Consider the following 22,057-nt stretch of genomic DNA (forward strand, 5'->3'; position numbering starts at 1 on the left):
ATCCAAGGATCCGTATTGAAGACTTTACTTTGACCTATAATAGTTTACTTTTATAAATTAGGACTTGGATGGCGAGTTGTCTCATTGGCATCGTGTCACGTCTTCTTATATCTATATACTAGTATTTAGCAGAAAATTAAAAAAATAAACAATTTTATGAGTACATTTCACCTTTTTTTCAGATATCCCACGTGCTCCAGACCATGTGCAATTGTAAGTGATATAATATCAAAGGGAGTTAGCTTTATATGACATGAAATCCATGTTGGTAAAATTGTATTTGCCGTCTTCATTATGTGATTGAAACTATCGAAATGATTCTCAATTTTCTTGTTTCTTCAAGTGCATGCCTGCCGTAAGTCAGGAATCTTATGTACAGTAGTTGTCGTTTGTTTATGTAATTTATATGTGTTTCTCATTTTTTATATAGTTTAGACCGTTGGTTTTCTCGTTTGAATGGTTTACACTAGTAATTTTGAGGCCCTTTATAGTTTTTTGTTCGGTGTGAGCCAAGACTTCGTTTTGAAGGCCGTACATTGACCTATAACGGTTTACTTTTATAAATTGTTATTTGGATGGAGAGATATCTCATTGGCACTCACACCACATCTTCCGATATCTATATATATGTTAAAGATACTTTTTATTCAGGCGCATGATTTGGTATGCATAATCAAGCAACTTACAATTAAGGAATGATTAATACGGAAATGAATTGTAATTTACATGATTGTTGTGAATGGAATGAGATGTATATAAAAAGGCAAATTTCAACAACTAATCCTGCAGAAGACTCCGTAGTCGCTTCCGTTCTGATTGTCCTATGTTAACATAAAACCATAATCATTTATCTAATTAACGAAAAAGATCTCCATCAACCTATATTGTCAGATTTCAATATCTTAATATGTATACAAAATTTTAAATAACACTTATTTAAAAAGACAATTAGGAACACAAAAATCAATGAAGCAATATAGTCATTTTTTGCAACTGTTGCACGTGTGCATTACCTTGATTTGTCTTTCATAACAATTTTTAACTTTCTTTTTCTTTCAGTGATTTGGAAGAAGGACCGCAAATTTCAACTTCTTGACTGGGCTAATCGTGTTAAATCATTTCTAAACACTTGACACATAGAGAAGACTCTATTGATAAATAACAAATATAATGTACAAGAAATTTGTTTTAAAGTCAATTAAGTAGAATGTAATTTAATTCATCTGATTCTTGTATGTTTGTGTAACTTGTTATATATAACTTTGCATTCAAACATATCGTCATTGACATGTTAGATTTAACTCATTAGATAATGGAAATAGAGTATCACACTCTCTGCACGTGAAAACCCCTTGCATAACCTCATTTCTGTTCCTACTTAATACACCACAAATTTCCAGCTGCAGTAAAAATCTTACTTTCATCTTGGACGGCATTGATTTAATATTTACATCTGGACATGTGCATAGTGGGTACCTTTCTAAAAGATAGAAAACAAAATTATAGTGCAGCTTGGAAACATGGATAGCATATGATTTTTTCCTACAACAATAAATTGATAAAATTAGAGAGGCTGGTGGGTCTATGATTTTTAAAGAAATTCAAATCCGAAAAATTGTTAAATTCATGCTTAGTCTGCAACAAAAGAGATTTTGCTTCTCAGTATTATACCTATTATATTAAATTATTAACTTTAAATCCAATTTTGAATTAAATATTCGGAAGGAACTGATATATTAAGCTATTCAATATTTACATAATAGTTCTTGAAAAACTGGTCATTATCGTGATACATGGACTGTCCTACGGGCAGTCAGTGTATCAAGATACTGACCAGTTCTTCAGTAACTATTATGTGTATTTCATTGAGAAACCATGGTTTTATAATTTTTACTTAATCAAAATGTCCAAACCAAACTTGAGTAGTTGCACCATTTTCTATGATAATGTGTGAAGACCAGTCGTAGTAATATTGCCATTCATTTTAGTGTAACTTTTCAGTATATGAATACTAAATCAAGTTCTCTATTATTTCATAATTTACGAAAACATATGGTAAACAATTCAACAATTTAAATATAATATTGAAAACAGGAAAATGTTTCAATATAGTGACAACTCTTTAAACAGAGAAACCACCGGTCATCAACAGATTAACCACGCCCCAACAGTCATTAACGGATTAACCACGCCCCAACGGTCATTAACAGACTGAAACCACGCCCCACTGGTCATTATCACGTAAAAGTCCATTAACGACCGGTTTTCTGGTCCGTTTTGTTTTGTAAATGACCGATGGAATTGATTACTGAAGAATGTCATGTGCTCCCTTTTTATCCAATAAGAGAAGCTTATTGTCAACCGATATGAAATAAATATTATTAAAATACTTTTCTGATGCACAAATTAATCGTCATTTATATATAATTGCACTTGAACTATTCCATTATTCCTATGCATATTTATCATAATGATTTGTCCTTGTATATGTTCCGGACCATCTGAGTATTTGGACCATACGCGTATGATCATGACCATATGGGTATATACTCATATGGTCCGACCATATACGCGCATCGTCCGACCGTACGCGTATGGTCAGGGTAATTAACAAATTTACTGCTAACACCTAACTCTTCATAAGGTATAACATTGTAGTTGTCACGTCATCATCAAAGGTAATTTCATCGATTCTTTTAAACGAAAAGACCTCATTTTGTGTGTCGCTTCTCTTCTTTCCACAATGAATTAATCATCATGCCTCTGTGTCCTATAAGTACAGGGAATAGTCGCATTTGTCATCCATTAATATAATTATTTAGATTGGGTTATTTTGGGAGAAAAACGAGAAAAAGGGCATCCGGATATTGCTTCCGTAATTGGACGAAATTTTAAGTCAGATTAGACTTCCGGTTTGTGTTTTTCTGTATAGTTTGAACAGGCATATACTACGAATAAGGTGTATTTTCTATCTTCTATCATTTTCAAGTTTACTCTTCACGGAGGTCACATAGTTTATTCAATAGAGAGGGTCTGTATAATGTATCAGTGACCGCCGTGGATCAATTAATAAACTGAGAATTGAAAGAAAAAAGCAAAAACACTTTATTCATAGTAATGAATGTTCATAATATAAGCGCTAAAATTATTCATTTGTTATCAAAATTAATACCCAAAAAATGGGAATTTTGGAAAAAAGAAGGTGCCGGGCTAGAAACACAAGTGTCCTGTCCCAAAGAACCTATGACTTTTGATACCTTTTCAGAAATTCTCCGGTCATTAAATCATCTTTTACCAAATTCATTGATTGCAAAAAAAGATGTTGTATGATTGCCATTGATACAACTCTCCCCGAAATGACAATGTAAACAATTCAAACTAGAAAACTAGCTGCCTTATTTATGAACCATAAACAAACGACAACCACTGAATTACAGGCTCCTGGCTTGAATGTTCATAACATACTTAATGATCATATTGAAATTGAAAGAAAAAAAAATTGGGAATTTTGGAAATAAAGGAGGAGGGATAAAAAAAAACATTTTCCTGTCCCCAAGTACTTATGACTGTTGATACTTTTCCTGAAACTTTCCAGTCATTAAATCTTTTAAAAAATTCTTCCCATAACACTTAACATACTTTCAACAGCGCTCTGAATGCCCGCGATTTCGCGGGTATGTTCTAGTTATATTATAATTAACAAAATAAGCATTTTCGTGCATTTAATTTTACTCACTAGTCACAATAATAAACACATTTTATACATATAGTCATTACCGAATACCGTTACCGACGAGTGCATGGCAATATGTCGACTTAGGTAGATATTTCCATAATTTCTTAATTACTGTTATGGAATTTCCAGAGAACTCGGTATCACTGCACGCAGCTGATAAGAAGGCTTGCTTTTCGCTCGAATGCAAGTGGTGTAATTGCAAAGGATCGTGCACAATCAAGACGTGCAAATGCTAAAAAAGTTAAGGTACCGTGTGGAAGTAAATGCCATCCTAAGCGTAAATTTCACAATACAATTCCGAGGCGATGAAAACTAACTGTTGCATCAATATTTGATTTTTATATAGCCTTTGAATTATAAAATTAATACATTTTAATACATTTCCATGTTAACATCATTGTTGTTTTTGTAGATACAATTTATTTATATTTGAAAAAATACCTATATGATCCAAATACTCATATGTTCCGGACCATATGAGTATTTGGACCATACGCGTATGGGTATATACTCATATGGTCCGACCATACGGGTATGGTCCGGGTAGTTAACACTCTATTAAATGTTTACTTTTAATTCTCTAAAGGTCTTCACATGGCATGAGCGTTCTAGTTGTCACGTCATTAAAAAGACTATCATATATGTCATTTTATAATAATATTATAATAATATACTACTGAAATTTTGTTACGTATCAAAATTTTGAATAAAAGGAGGACATGCTGGCACCCTAAATTTATGCGAACAAAAATTTTAAAAAATATGGCTGATTTACTATGCGGGTATTTAGATTTATAAAAAAAAAAGTGCACACATGGTCAGTTTTGGTCAACACGGTCAAATAATTTTGTTGCACAAGTCAGCAAGAGGTATCAAAACTACTGAAATTTTGTTACGTATCAATGTTTTGAATAAAAGGAGGACATATGCTGGCACCCTAAATTTATGCAAACAAAAAATTGTTGTTATTGTATATCAATATTGCTGTCAATGTATTGTAATATACATTGAATTCTGACATAACAAATATGGCTGATTTACTATACTGGTATATAGATTTACAAATTAAAGTGCACATATGGTCAGTTTTAGTTGATTCAGTCAAATAATTTTGTTGTACAAGTCAGTATGAGGTATTAAAACTACTGAAATTTTGTTACGTATCAAAATTTTAAATAAAAGGAGGACATGCTGGCACCCTAAATTTATGCGAACAAAAATTTGTAGTCATGTGTTAAAATGATGCTTTCCTCTAAAATACGTCCTTTCATAGATAAACATATAAATAAAGTGCAAATATGGTTGAATTTGATAGGTATTGGAATATATATTCAGTGCTCGTTATCATTGTAACCAAGATCGTTTTAGATTTATAGATTGGCAGATCACAGATCAATTTGTGTTTCAAGCAACGTTTTATGCGAACTTTATTTTCAAATATTTGTATTAAATCCTGTTTAGATAACGGAAGTATTAGTTTTACTTTATTTTCGATGTTTATACTACGAAACAAAGATATTAAAAAATATTTTTTAAAAATCGATGTAGAGCGGTCCTGGTTACAAGTTAACTTAGTGTTGAGCAGACTAGTCAAAAGTTAACTTGGGAACAGGTCTGGTTTCGATCGGATTTGTCAAAGCAAAAGTCAACTAATGTTAACTTTGTGGCAGGACTGGTCTCGAAGTTAACTTATGTTAACTTTATGGCAGGACTGGTTTCGAAGTTAACTTATATTAACTTTACGGCAGGACTGGTTCGAAGTTAACTTATATCAATAGCGGACCTGTTTCGAAGTAAACTCTTTGGCAGACATGAAAACAGTCCTAGGACCAAGTCCGCTTTTCAAGTTAACTAGATTTTGGTCCTAGGACTGGTCAGAGCAATCCTAAATTTGGTCACAGGTTAACTTTGACCAGTCCAAATGACTGGTTATCAAGTTAACTTGCTGTACAGGTTAGGACTGCACCCATCTGTACATTGAAATTGATAGGCTTAAAATGAGTATTCTTTAACACCAATGAGAAAGAAGCAATATGTCAAACATGACAAAACAAACTATCAAACTCTTCTGACATTGCAATTAAACAGGAAAGTATCATAAAGTTAGATATGGCACTGTTCATTTATCGTACATTTTATTGCAATGTTCTATTGTATCGTTAATTTGTGTATTTCTCTATTCTAAATGGTTTGTTTTGTTCATTTATTTGTATTATAGTCCTTTCATGTGATGTTGTCATTTTAGTGTTCTATTTAACATTGCCGTGAAAGCATGGGAGGTTTGGCTAGCCACTAAACAAGGTTTAAACCAACCATATTTTTTTCTTTTTTTTTTTCTTCTTAAAATGTCCTGTACCAAGTCAGGAAAATGGACATTGTTATCTTTTAGTTCGTTTCTATGTGAGTTGCATTGTCGTTCGTGTTTTTGTTGCACGTTAGTATGTCTTTTGTTTCGTTGTTTTCCTCTTATATTTGATGTATTTATCTCCGTTTTAGTTTGTAACCATGATTTGTTTTCTCTCAATCGATGTATGACTTTAAAACACCGGTATACTACTGTTGCCTTATCCATACATACACTGAACGACTTTGGGAATTGTTTACTATAACTATTCCTGAATACAAAAATGCATTTGAATTGATATTTGTGCTGCAAATGTAAGAATTGAAGGCATGCTAATGAGTTATTGCCTATGCCTATATCGATATTGCATTTTTCAATATTGGAGACTGTACTTTGATCTTTAACGGTAATTTGAACATTTTTCCTTAGCAGTGTACTCGCTGATAATGGCAGTATCAGTTGAATGGCCGTGATATAATAATTAGTGGGTCAGTTCGCAAATTACATGCGCGAATGCAACGCGTAAGGATCTACTTTCCCCTTTCATTCACAAAATTGCACGTGATTTTTTTCGCAGAGTTTTTGGCGAATGAAACACTTGTCATTGTTTGAAACTTTCACTTTTTGAACAATTAATGTGAAAAGGTGAACAAAAAAATGTAAGAAAAACTCGATAAACTTTAAAAAAAAAAAAAAAAAAAAAAAAAAAGAGAAAGCGTTATCTAAACTATTGTTGATAAATGAAGCTTTCCTTGCTATTCCCAAGGACGTACAACTAACATATCGTCCATGAGTTTTTATTCTTACAATACCAACACCAATACATACCCTGGTGCTGTTCCAAGTATAGTATCTTTTTCTGTTTCTTGAGAAGTATTTGTTTTACCTGTTCAGTCACTATAAAGTGTTACAATTCATTTTTAGACGCAACACATAAATAGTGACTAAAAAGGTACCGCTATCGCATGAGAGAAGCTAGAAAAAAATGAAATGTACGGGTTTTTTTGGCATTTTTGAGAGACCATCATATACAGTTTTAAAATATGTGGTTTCATTATCAATATAAACAAAGAACAAAAAAAGTGAACATATCCAAATGCAGATCTAGGATGCATTTTAAAAGGGGGGTAACCGAGGGCACTAACTTATAGACAACTATTAGTGTGGAACAGACATGAGGAGCTTTCCCCTAAATTCGCTTCTGAATTTAAAGGTAATCGCAGGGCCTTTAAACTCCAAGTTTCATATTTCTGGTCCGTGTTGAACCTAAATGAACATTACTTTGAAAAAGGCAAGAATTTTAAGCTAAAAGTTGAGTGTCTCTGTTAAAATGTTTGAAATATGAAGTCGACAAGAAATGAGCTTGTTCAGATAATTTACCGAGTCAGCTAACATTGCCTCCTGAAATGTCTGCTTACAGTGCTTTCTTAAAATTATTTGAAATCAATGTGGTCGTTTTCATGATGAACACTGAGCGAATAATGACAAGATAAATGCAATTGTATTCACTAAACTAAGTAAAATATAATTATAACTTGTCGTTGGACTTTAAAATGATGATAAATCTGCTGTTTCGTATCGTATCATTCTAATTTCTGACTATGCTGATGCTTTGTGTAAAATAAAGAAATCTAACTTAACGGTATCAGGTATGCTACCTTAATATTTTGCATTATTAGAGGCATGTCCTAAGCAGAATATTAATAAAATGCATGCAATAATTCCTTTTCAATACGTTGTGCAAGAGAACGCCATGTTTACTGCACTGTGGCACAATTTCAAATGACGCAATGCAGCATATGTTGTCAAGTTTGATTTGCCTTAATTCAACGCGAAAAAAGTAGTTCGTTTGTCATTTTCTCTATTATTGTAGTGATTTTTTTTTTTTAAATTAACGATAAACAGAATAAAGAACTTCTTGGTTTTTTTTTACTTTATCACGGTAAAATATCAGGTGATCCCGTATTTTACTGTGCTGAAGTCAGTATCAAAAACAAAAAGTCCTTCATTTTATACATATTGGTTTACTTTTACAAATTGTGACTTGGATTGAGAGTTGTCGCATTGGCATTCATATCACATCATCTTATATTTAATAAGAAGGAAAACATTATAACAAGGATTTCAAAGGACGGTGTTCACATTTCACTATTCGGCACTAAACTGTACACTATACATATTGTTGTAAAGATTTAGAATCGATTGTGGATCTTAATTCTACAAGTCGTTACTAAAACTTTTAAAAAAAAAATTACTTGTACATCCCGTAAAAAAAAACGGAATAACGCTGTTGCATACTTATCATATAAATCATATACACTTAAATTTAATATATTTTGTGTATAGTGTATTGTATTTTATTGTATTGTATTGTATATACGACGAATAGTCTTTTTTATGCTAACTTTCAGACAAACTCCTTTTAATTTTTTTTAAGTCTCTTAAGACACAAAGCTTTAAATTATTTAAAAACGCATTTAGTAAATAGCAGTGATTTAAATAAAAAAAAAGTGACAACAGAAATTAAAAGTTATATTTGAATAAAACATTCTTCATCACAGAGTGACAGCGATTTCGTTGTAAAGTTGAAACGTTGGGACTTCTGACGCACAATGAAGAAAATATATAGATGACGAAAAGTTCATCACATGCCAATGGAAATAACTTTTGATTTATTTGATTGACTTAATCATCATGAAAAGTGTAGAAGATGTTGTGTTGTCTTGATAATCACCTTGTCCGTTTTTCATTCGTGGGTTATCTTCCTCGCAAATTTTTGAATGTTGCCTGTATCATTCAGTTTACATTGAATTAGATATCACAACTTTATACATACATTTCAAAGTAAAGATTCAACTAGATTCAAACTGATCAGATACCAACTCTTGGTTAATCAATTGTATAACGGATACTATTTAGTGCGCATGACGTGGCTCTATCAAATACTTTTGACTTTTGTGTTTTAGATAACTGAAATATATTATTAACTGATTTTCGTTTTCAAAATTGTAAAAACTGTACAGTTTACTACGTTGTTTCTTTTTAATAATCAAAGTACAATTTCTAACAATCGTTGTTATTTATTTGAATGAAAATAACACGTATACAGTTTCATGTTAAGCAATTATTTGAGTTTACCTTCATCTGGAACGCTAAATCCTCGAACAAGTCCTCCAAATGTGAAGAGCTTTATGACGTATACACCAAATAGAGTTGTTATCAACACTGAATTGGAACAAGTATAACAAGGAAATAAGGCAAAAACTACTTCTTAAACAGTCAACGATTTCAATAAGGCAAACACGAATCATAATAAGTGTTACTGATCTATGGATACATTATAATAAAATTAACGGTCGCAATTTTCTTGCACCAGATGCGCATTTCGACAATACATGTCTCTTCAGTAATGCTCGTGGCCAAAATATTTGAAATCCAAAGCTTATATAAAAGATGAAGAGCTATAATCCAAAAGGTCCAAAACGTATAGCCAAATCCGTGAAAGGAATCAGAGCTTTGCATGAGGGAGATACATTCCTTAATTTATAATAATTTCTATCATTTTGTAACAGTAAATTTTAATAACACAAAAAATCCGTATTTTCATGCCAGTACCGAAGTACTGGCTACTGGGGTGGTGATACCCTCGGGGACTAATAGTCCACCAGCAGAGGCATCGACTCAGTGGTAGTAATAAAATTAACGATCCCAATTTTCTTGCACCAGATGCGCATTTCGACAATACATGTCTCTTCAGTGATGCTCGTGGCCAAAATATTTGAAATCCAAAGCTTATATAAAAGATGAAGAGCTATAATCCAAAAGGTCCAAAAGGTATAGCCAAATCCGTGAAAGGAATCAGAGCTTTGCATGAGGGAGTTACATTCCTTAATTTATAATAATTTCTATCATTTTGTAACAGTAAATTTTAATAACACAAAAAATCCGTATTTTCATGCCAGTACCGAAGTACTGGCTACTGGGGTGGTGATAAAATAGTACCTATTAGAAGAAAACAAAATGGACTATTGGTAAACCATTCAAGACGTTTTGGCATGTACAATGTAGATATAAGAAGATGTGACATAAATGCCAATAAGACAACTCTCCATCCAAGTCACTATCTACAAAGATAAATCATTGTATGTCAAAGTACGGCTTAAACTGAACAGAAAGCAATAAAGAGCCAAAACATTACTAATCTAAAACCATTCAAATAGGAAAACAACGGTAAAATTTACTATAAGAAAAAACGAGAAACGAGAAACACTTATGAACCACATCAACAAACGACAACCACTGACCATCAGGTTTCTGACTTAGGACAGGTGTGAAAAGAAAACAGCGGGTTCAAACCTTTTAATAGAGATTTCCATTAAAATGACAATCTTCGACAAAACCGACCAATAGCTACGACATTAGGGATATATCCGCTATTATCTGTGAACGGGTACTTAGTATTCAATAATGATCTATCAATCAGTGATGTTGTACGTAAAATATACCAAAGGATAAGTTTAACTTCATCACTTTGAACTCTCTGTCGACAGTTTCCTTATGAGCAGCAATTCTCTTTTTAGGAAATCATGATAGGAAATTCAAGTCTGGAATAATAATTGACTGATAAAAGACCAAATTTATAAATATATCCCTGAAATCTGAAAAGCTACTAAGTGTTGATATACTTATCATTATTTGAGTAGCATGTTTCCTTCCTGTTTAAAAAAATAAAAAATATTTCACAAAGTGTGCATGGCAAATAATGTACATGTAACTTTAAGATAACAATTTGATAGACGAGCACGTCCTCAATTCTATTCATTTGACATGTAAATACAAATAGGTATAGAATGATGTGGTGTAAGTGCCAATGAGACATCTCTCCATCCAAATAACAAATTTATAAAAGTAAACCATTATAGGTCAATGTACGGCCTTCAACACGGAGCCTTGGCTCACACCGAACAAAAAGCTATAAAGGGCCCCAACATTACTTGTGTAAAACCATTCAAACGGGAGAACCAACGGTCTAATCTATGTTAAAAATGAGAAACGAGAAACACGTATAAATGACATAAACAAACGACAACTACTGTACATTAGATTCCTGAATTAGGACAGGTGCAAACAATTTGTATATTTTTTTCAACCAATCACTATACTTGCATATCAATTCAACATCCATGTATAGGTAAATTTAATAATATAAAGGTGCATGTGGTATGATTGCAAATGAGAGAACTCTCCACGAGATACCATAAAGTTGCCTTTTTTATTTTGGTGTAGGACAATCATCTTAAATAAAGTAATCGATAGTTATTTAAGATGAAATTACAGATGGTGAGATCAAAGCAGCCATTAAGAAACTTAACAACAAGGCTCCTTGGGTAGATGGCATACCAGCAGAAGTACGAAAAGCAGACGTAAATTTCAATGTGAACATCCTAAGTGATTTATTAAATGAAATATTAGAAAAAACGATATACTACCTACTTAGTGGAAATATGGTATTATCATGAACAATCAAAAAGGCAACTTTACATATTGTAACAACTGGCGTAGACTAATTTTACTATCAGTGCCTGGTAAGATACTTTGTAGAATATTTCTAGAAAGGATCAAAGAAAAAATAGATTCTATTCTACGGGGATTTAGGACGAATCGTGCATGTATAGATAACATCCTCCTTCTAAGAAATATTAAAGAACATGCTTTAATCGGAGATAATCTATACAATAATATATAGATTTATTATGTGGACATTATATGGACATTGAGAGAGCATTTAATAGCGTCGATAGAGAATCAGTTTGTTACATCATGAGTATGCATGGAATTCCACAGAAAATAATTAACATCATTATGGATATGTACGATGATTTTAGATGTACAGTCAGACATAATGGAAAACTATCAGAGAAGTTGTTCATAGCATCTGGTGTAAGACAGGGATACATAATATCTCCTTTTCTCTTTTCATTGGAGGTTGACTGGGTAATGAAGATGACTACCAAATGGAAATCATGGCATGCAGTGGGGAATAAATATATTCTGGAGGACATGGACTTTGCTGATTACATCAGCCTCTTTTACACATAACACGACGGATAAAGTAACATCGGAGGCAACGAAACGCAATAGCAGTGAACGGAAAAGAACTGGAACAATTAAATGCATTTAATTATTTTGGTAGTAGCAGTGGCGGATCCAGGAATTTTCATAAATGGGGGCCCACTGACCGACCTAAGAGGGGGCCCGCTCCAGTCACGCTTCAGTGATTCTCTATATAAGCAACCAATTTTTTTCCCAAAACGGGGGGACCCGGGCCCCCTGGGCCCTCCCCCCTAAATCCGCCTCTGAGTAGAGTCAATGCAGAAGGAAATATTGAAGAATAAGTCAACAACCGTATTGTTAAAGCAGCTGTTACATTTAAAAACCTGAACACCATACGGAAATACAACAAAATTTCTAGAAAGACTAAGATTATGTAAGTAATCAATATTACATCAGTTTTGCTTAACAGTTCAGAAAAATTGTAAAACAGCTAAACAATTAGTAAGTCAAATTAGAGGATTTGAAGGACGCTGTTTGAGACAAATTATTAACATCACACTGTCAAATGTAATTTTGATTAGTGAACTATCAAACAAAACAAGGGTGATAATTAAAGTAAATGAGATCACGAGAAGGCTGGGGAAATATATTGGGCATATATCCCGCATGGAGAACAACCGGCATGTCAACAAAATGCTGACAGCACAAGGGACAAGAAATTCTGGAAAATCTAAAGACACATTGAGAAGAGTTATAGCAGCAGAGATAAAAAGACCTTGAATCAGATAAAAAAAAATGCAAACGAGTTAGAGGTCCCTTTTTGATGCCTTATATAGTCATGAAGAACACGAAGAGAATTAGATAAGTAAGTTATACATGTACATGCTTCTTATACGTGTATTTAGTATGTGTTTCAATGTGAAATAAATCAATATATCAATATAACATGCAATAAGATTTTTTTCTTATTTTTAGACCACAATATGCAGTTTACTCAAAATCTGATTTAACCTAATGGAATGAAAATAAGTGATAGACAATTCCAAAAGCTCAACAAAAAAAAGAGATTATACAGAAATAATGTTCAAGTACTCATGAATACTATAAATCAGCAAAATGACATTCTACAGATGTGTTTTTGACATATATGGCATCACTTTGAATAATTGTCATTAATATATAGCTTACTCAAAACCATGTTTTATCATGTATTATATAAAGAAAGGCGACAGTAGTATACCGCTGTTTAAAATTCATAAATCCATTGACAAAAAACAAAATCGGTGTAACAAACTAAAACTGAGGAAAACGCATCAAATATAAGAGGAGAACAACCACATAACATTAAAATGTAACGCACACATACAGAAACGGACATAAATGTGTGTAAAAAAGATTTTGAGGCAAGGTAAAGGCTCAATTGTATGTTAACTAAACATGATGTGTAGAGGGGCCATCTTAAATAATTTCCTTCAAATGTTCATGAGACTTAAACAGCCTCATTTTTAGATATTTCATTGATAATTAGATCATTTGTTTTATCCAAAACAGGTTTTTTTTCTTTATTTTCTGGTGGGGGTGGGGGTAAGGAGGGGAAGGATGGACAGACGAGGCCAAGCCTCATATGTATATAATCCAATGACTATCCCATATAAAGATATGTCTCAATTTCAACAAGGTGTTTGACATCAATTTCATCATAAAGATCTCTTCTCTAAAGTGTCAAGATTATATAAAAATGTTTGATTGTATAAAATATAAAATATATTAGAAAGGCTTGATTAATTTCCTTTTGCTATTCACATAATTAACTTTATTTGTCACAGCAATAACAAATCCACAATATGGGTCAAATATATTATCTAGTACAATGAACACATTATAATACAAACAGAATCCTAAAAAAAACACCAAATAACTGCACTTTTTAATTACTGTAGTGACAATTATAAATCCAAATCAGGAGTGCACTTATTTAAGATGCCAAATCATGAGGCAGAATTAACATAGCTTATAACAAGTTTTCACAAAATTCCTATTAATTTAGATAACTGTGAGGTCTGATGACTATGCTGAATTTTGGCCAAATCAGATGTTTATTTGACTAAAGCCATTTAGTATGTGATTATGTTTGAAATGGAGGCACCTCCCTGTGAAGGATTGGTCCGTCGTTTGCGAAATAATTTAGGAATCGTTTTTTTATGGGACAATAGATACTCTAAAACATGCTCAAGAACTTTCAAATTATGAAGTCTATCTATAGTTCGATGTATTATTCTTGCATTTTTATTATTGACCGTAGAGAGCCAACATTAAAGTGCCATGAAAATGGAAATTTATAAAATCCATCGGACGGAAACAATTTGATTTTTTATTAATAGACAACCAATCAGCAATGTACACGTGACCTAGTGCTGTAAAGAAGTTCTGGCTTGCTGTTTCTGTGACAGACGTGATAATATTCTTTTCTGTTGCTGATATCTATTGCAATCTTGAGATGGTGAGTACATCGACACAACTCTTTGATAGAAAAATTAAAGTATTCTCCTCTAATTGTTACCCAGAAGGTACACACACATTGATGAAATCACAGAAATGATTATGTATTTTATGTTTACGTTTTATCATCTACAAGAAACACAAGTGAACACCACGAAAAAATAAAGTTTGATGGGGGAAACCAAGGAATATTTTATCGATATTTGACCTCTGTAATGAACTTAATTTAACATAGATATGTTTACTTTCAATTTGATGAGTAGCATTTTTATATGTTTGAGTTATCTTCTCTTTATTTTCAGCATTAAAAAAATGATTTAAGGATGCTTTAAAAACTCTAACCGCAATACATTTGATGCCACACATGAAATAATGTTGTAAAGTCCTTGTTATGGTGATAAAGTAAACACAAATTTCTTTCATTGTCATCATTTGTATTATACAAGTTAACCATAATTTCATGTATTGATGGTCTCGATACCAAACTTAAAGGGAAAATATTAAAAAAAAAATTGAGATGAACGTATAGTTGTTTTCATCAACATTGTGAAAAAAGGCGATTTTGAGTACACTTCTATTATTTAGAACAATCTTTGGAATATAGGTATAGGAAGATGTTCACTTCTTATGATATATGCTTCATATGCCACTCCTGTGAATATAAGACAAACAAAACAAAGAATGTTGATCCAAATACAACCATTTTTTTTATGAAACAGCTGTCCTGATGATGAGCTTTAATCTTATGTCATATTTCACATCTTCTCTTGGTTTTTTTGCTTTTACCAACATATAATTCTCTTTATTTTAAATAATTACTATTAAGGAACTTTGCTTTTCAAATTGTTCAGCATTTTTTTTATCTGCAAACGTACTAGGTCGCACAGATAATTTACAAGTAATGATGATTTGAGCAAAGACTACAAGTATATTATACACTGAACATAACCCATGGATTAGTGATTACTTTTTAAGGTTAGAATATCAGTGGTCAAACGCATAATTAAGAATTTACCTTTATATTATGATGTAAGAAAAACTATGAACAACAATTTAGTCTCATTGCCACACAGGGTTTACCATTAATTCTTCTTTTGTTTTGATGCTAATTGGACATCTGCTAAAACAGCCTCTTGTAAATAACTTCTCAAAAAAGAAACAGTCTTGCATATTCTCTGTAGTTTTGGTTTTAATTTAATGCGGGTTTTTTTTTTTTTTTTAGTGTTTATTTCTTTTTGACATTAAATTTCATGTCTCTCTTCAAATATTGTTCCCTTAGTTTCTTCATCTTTTTTTTTAAAGAATCCCAGGATCAAAACATTTAATGTAAATATAAAAAACAAGCCTAAGGGTTAAATTCAAATATCATTAGTTGTCTATATTCAAGTTATTGTCAATGAAAGGGTAACTATTCATAATGTTGGTCGAAAATAAATTAGTTGTAGCTGGTAAACAAATTAAAGATACTAAAAAGATTAAATATCATTACAATAAAAATTACATGTAGATATAATAAATCATCAAATGTTTGCTAAGGAATAATGCAAATGATGAATACCTACAAATACGTAATAGTTATCAAAGGTACCAGGAATATAATTTAGTACGCCAGACGCGCGTTTCGTCTACATAAGACTCATCAGTGACGCTCAAATCAAAATATTTATAAAACCAAACAAGTACAAAGTTGAAGAGCATTGAGGATCCAAAATTCCAAAATGTTGTGCCAAATACGGCTAAGGTAATCTATGTCTGGGATTAGAAAATCCTTAATTTTTCGAAAAATTCAAAGTTTTGTAAACAGGAAATTTATAAAAATGACCACATTATTGATATTCATGTCAACAAAGAAGTGTTGACTACTGGGCTGGTAATAGCCTCGGGGACGAAACGTTCACCAGCAGTGGCATCGACCCACTGGTGTTAATAGTTATCAAAGGTACCAGGAATATAATTTAGTACGCCAGACGCGCGTTTCGTCTACATAAGACTCATCAGTGACGCTCAAATCAAAATATTTATAAAGCCAAACAAGTACAAGTTGAAGAGCATTGAAGAACCAAAATTCAAAAAAGTTGTGCCAAATACGGCTAAGGTAATCATTGCCTGGGATGAGAAAATCCTTAATTTTTCAAAAAATTCAAAGTTTTGTAAACAGGAAATGTATAAAAATGACCACATTATTGATATTCATGTCAACACCGAAGTGTTGACTACTGGGCTGGTGAACGAACGAACGAACAAACGAACGAACAAACGAACGAACTGACTTTCAGACCAACAGACAGAAAACATATTGTCTCTCTACTATTGTAGGTGGTTCATAAAAGTAAAGCAAGAAGTATTATTTTACGTTAACTTCACAGTCTATGGAAAATGTGTGAGGCCAAAACGTTAACATGCATACATTTAATTTATTGTTCTCAAAAATCATCATTTTGTCTCTTTTCGTATGTTCAAACTTCGTAAAAAATACAAAATAAATATTCGTTATATGTGACCGTTTGTAATTCAAACAAATACATTTAGAGCAAAGCCATGTACTTTCAACACAACGACTAAATGTGTGTTCCCAGTGTAAAAAAAAAGCATATGCTTCATATATGTATAACTTTGTAACCGGACAATGTCTATCACAATAATTCAAATAGAATTTCACCACTTTATTCCAGCCTTTTGAAGGCGTTACAAAAGGTTTTTTAGATTGATTGCGTTTTGACTGGTCTTGTTCTAGTGCGTGGTTTATTTCCTTTACGATGGTAAGTCCATAATCGTTCCAAATAACTGTTACAATGTACAATAACGACTACATCACCTTAGCAAACAAGTCTTTAATTTACACTCCGATCACAAACAATTCTAGTAAAAAGTAAGGATGGGTTGTAACATTGCAAATAAGAATTATAGGCAACCTTGCGACTTTCTACAATAGGAAAAACAAGTATCGTACAGTCGGCTATAGAAGGCTTCGAAATGAAAATTGTGATCCATTCAAATAAAAAAATCCTACTTAACTGCAAAGCTATTGTCGAAAACAATTACCATGATAACAACTGAAATAAGGGCTCCTTACTTTGGACAGACACATAACAAATTGGGTAATACACATGTACCGAACCTTTGACAGTGGTGTTACAGAATAACATCAGAACAAACAATCAAAATCAGTTGAAAAAACTAATCAGATCTATACAAAGAAAATAGCATCAGACAAAATCACAGACTGAACGTGACTGGATATTGATATCCCCCCCCTAACCATGAAAACTACAAAAACACAAGGTACATAACTCAATTACTCGTCAAAAATAAAATAAAATCCTGTATCAAAGATTTAAGAGTGCATTTATTTTAATCGCGCAAGACGTATGAAGTCTATTTATTTAGCATAAAGTCATTGGTGTTTAGTTTTTCACTATTGATGTTTGTCTATTCTTTTCCCATGATATAATAAGTCTCTATTCGGCTTAGGATTTCAATTGCCGCTTGTATTTTATGTGTAGCAACACTAAAGCTGAATCCCCCTCTTTTTTATTCTATTTAAGCATAATGTTTAGTTATCACTAACTGGTAGTTCAGGTGAATAGATATTACAAATATATTTAATTCAATCATTCTAATTTTGATATCATTCAATTATTCTACCATAATAAGTAATCTATTAAATGCCGAAATTATTTTTTTTAATTTAGGTTGAGCAGAACAGGGGAGGCATGGATGACTGGACTTTAAGTTGAAATAATGCTTTTATCTATTCATTTTGAACAAATGTTGTATTTGTGGTCTTATTCTAAACCAAGCTGTAAAAAAATAATAAAACATTTTAGGAAACATTGCCTTTTATTTTACAGGCTCATGTAAACAACATCGAGGTTGGCGGCAATGAAACTGACCTTCATGGAGAAGATATCATAGGAAACCGAAGTGCAAATATTGATCGTGAACCAGTACCGCCATCTCAAACGATAAAGATTGGTAAAACTATACCAGACTATAAGGAGGAAGACTACATTAAAATTCATCTGGATTCAAGCATAAGAGGAATGACAGTGGTTATTCCATAAAAATTCAGAAAACACCACATTTAAGACAACACTTAAGAATAGTACAAAGTAGGGGTAAAATGGATGGGATCCTGAATTCAATATTAATGTTTATTTCGATATGAACAAGATAAATAAACACTTTGTTTTTGGTTCTTATGTGATATTAGTACTTGTTTCTTGAAATTCATCTGAACACTTATACAATGTTTTCTAAAATGATATTTTGGTAGATATTTTATATATGTTGAGTTGTTTGGAAAAGAATTTGCTAATACTTAATTTTGGTAAAAACAATCAGTGAAAATTTACACTGTATGTCAAAGACCTCGAAACTGACATTTTGGTTCTACATTATTCATTGTATTCCATATTTATTTATTCATTTTCCCAATAAATATAATAAAGTTTTGATATTATTGAATATTCAAAAAGGTTTACAGCAAAAGTTCTGTTGGAGTCATAGCATTTTGACAAACACTAATTTCAATTTTTGAGAAACTCGATTACTCTTTACTTATAATATCAAATTGAAACGTTCATCTGATTATTAAAGGAAGGAACTAGTGTATAAAGAAAAATCACAAAAATACTAAAATTTGACGAAAATTTGTTCGGAAAGTCCCTTATCACATGGCAAAATCAAATGACAAAACACATCAAACAAATGGACGATAACTGTCATATTCCTGACTTGGTACAGGCATTTTTTAAATAAAGAAAATGGTGGATTGAACCTTGTTTTAAATATGTTCTCCTATTTATTTGTATTGTAGTCCTGTAATGTTGTGTTTTCATTTTAATGTCAAAATTTATCATGGCCATTAAAGCGGGAGGTTTGGCATGCCACAAATCCAGGTTCAACCCACCATTTTTTTCGTTAAAATATGTCCTGTACCAAGTCAAGTATATGGTCATTGTTATATGTTCGTTTCTGTGTGTGTTACATTTTAACGTTGTGTTTCTTTTGCGTCGTTTGTTTCCTCTTATATTTGAGTGTGAATTCACACTATTATAAGACGTGTCACGGTACTTTTCTTTCCCAAATTCATGTATTTAGTTTTGATGTTATATTTGTTATTCTCATCGGATTTTGTCTAATGCTAAGTTCGTTTCTGTGTGTGTTACATTTCAATGCTGTGTCGTCATTATCCTCTTATATTTAATGCGTTTCCCTAGGTTTTGGTTTGTGATCCGTATTTGTTTTTTTCTATCGATTTATAAGTTTTGAACCTCGGTATACTACTTTTACAACAGTCTCATCAATTTCCTTTATATTTACAACGATTCGTGAACAAAACACACATAATAAATAAAATTATTATAATAAACTAAAATATGGGTACAGCAGTCATCACTGAGTTACAATATTAAAACAACCCATTTACAAAAAGGCATACAAGCATCTATCAAATTAAAAACACATTCATTGCTTCGCGTGTCTGACGTCAGAAAATTTAAACGTCACATTGTCGTTCAAAGTTCATGATGTTTAAACAAAACAATTTTAAAATTTCAAATGGCAAAGGTTGGCATGCAGCGTTAAAAAAATCAAAAGTGTAGAATTAATTTCAGAAATAGACCGAGATTTCAAATTGTCCAGAATTTCTGTAAAATTTCTAAGAAAATAAAAAATGGTTAATACCACTTCTCGATTAAAATAATGTTGTCGTTTGTTGTTCAACGTATTTTCTAATGTTATTTTATTAAACACTATTTCGTCGTGTTTTTTTTTCACATTGTTTTACATTATGATCATATATAATTATGGTAATATGTTAAGTGTGTGTTTACTTGATTTATTAATATTTATTTTTGATTGAGTTATTTTAAATGATATTTTATAGTGTGTCTTTCTCTATTTTAATGTTGGCGTATGGAAAAACTTTTAAAAAAAAAATATCTTTGTCAAGTGATCGACTAAATTAAAAAAAATATACAAAGATGAAGTAACTGTAACATTCAGAGAATTCTCAATTGATACTGTTTTGAATATATGCGTTGTACAAAGTTCAACCAGATGTAAGGCACCTATTTTTATGCAAATCTCAATATTGTTTAAAAATATGAAGTTCAATACTATATTATATGGCTAGATTTTAATTCCAAAATGCGTGTAGTTTCTCACCCTTTTTTAGCTCACCTGGCCTAAAAGGCCAAGTGAGCTTTTCTCATCACTTGGCGTCCGGCGTCCGTCGTCGTCGTTAACTTTTACAAAAATCTTCTCCTCTGAAACTACTGGGCCAAATTAAACCAAACTTGGCCACAATCATCATTTGGGTATCTAGTTTAAAAAATGTGTCCGGTGACCCGGCCAACCATCCAAGATGGCCGCCATGGCTAAAAATAGAACATAGGGGTAAAATGCAGTTTTTGGCTTATAACTCAAAAACCAAAGCATTTAGAGCAAATCTGACATGGGGGTAGAATTGTTAAACAGGTGAAGATCTTTCTGCCCTGAAATTTTCAGATGAATCAGATAACCCGTTGTTGGGTTGCTGCCCCTGAATTAGTAATTTTAAGGAAATTTTGCTGTTTTTGGTTATTATCTTGAATATTATTATAGATAGAGATAAATAGTAAAGAGCAATAATGTTCAGCAAAGTAAGATTTACAAATAAGTCAACATGACTGAAATGGTCAGTTGACCCCTTTAGGAGTTATTGCCCTTTATAGTAAATTTTTAACCATTTTTCGTAAATCTTAGTAATATTTTACAAAAATCTTCTCCTCTGAAACTACTGAGCCAAATTAATCCAAATTTGGCCACAATCATCTTTTGGTTAAGTAGTTTGAAAAATGTGTCCGGTGACCCGGCCATCAAACCAAGATGGCCGCAATGGCTAAAAATAGAACATGGGGTAAAATGCAGTTTTTGGTTTATAACTCAAAACCCAAAGCATTTAGAGCAAATCTGACAGGTGTAAAATTGTTTATCAGGTCAAGTTCTATCTGCCCTGAAATTTTCAGATGAATCCGACAACCCGTTGTTGGGTTGCTGGCCCTGAATTAGTAATTTTAAGGAAATTTTGCTCTTTTTGGTTATTATCTTGAATATTATTATAGATAGAGATAAACTATAAACAGCAATAATGTTCAGCAAAGTAAGATTTACAAATAAGTCATCATGGCTGAAATGGTCAGTTGACCCCTTTAGGAGTTATTGCCCTTTATAGTCAATTTTTAACCATTTTTCGTAAATCTTAGTAATCTTTTACAAAAATCTTCTCCTCTGAAACTACTTGGCCAAATTAATCCAAACTTGGCCGCAATCATCTTTTGGGTTATAGTTTGAAAAATGTGTCCGGTGACCCGGCCATCCAATCAAGATGGCCGCCATGGCTAAAAATAGAACATGGGGTAAAATGCAGTTTTTTGCTT

This window comes from Mytilus galloprovincialis, chromosome 11 (assembly GCF_965363235.1).
Source record: "Mytilus galloprovincialis chromosome 11, xbMytGall1.hap1.1, whole genome shotgun sequence".
Lineage (NCBI taxonomy): Eukaryota > Metazoa > Mollusca > Bivalvia > Mytilida > Mytilidae > Mytilus > Mytilus galloprovincialis.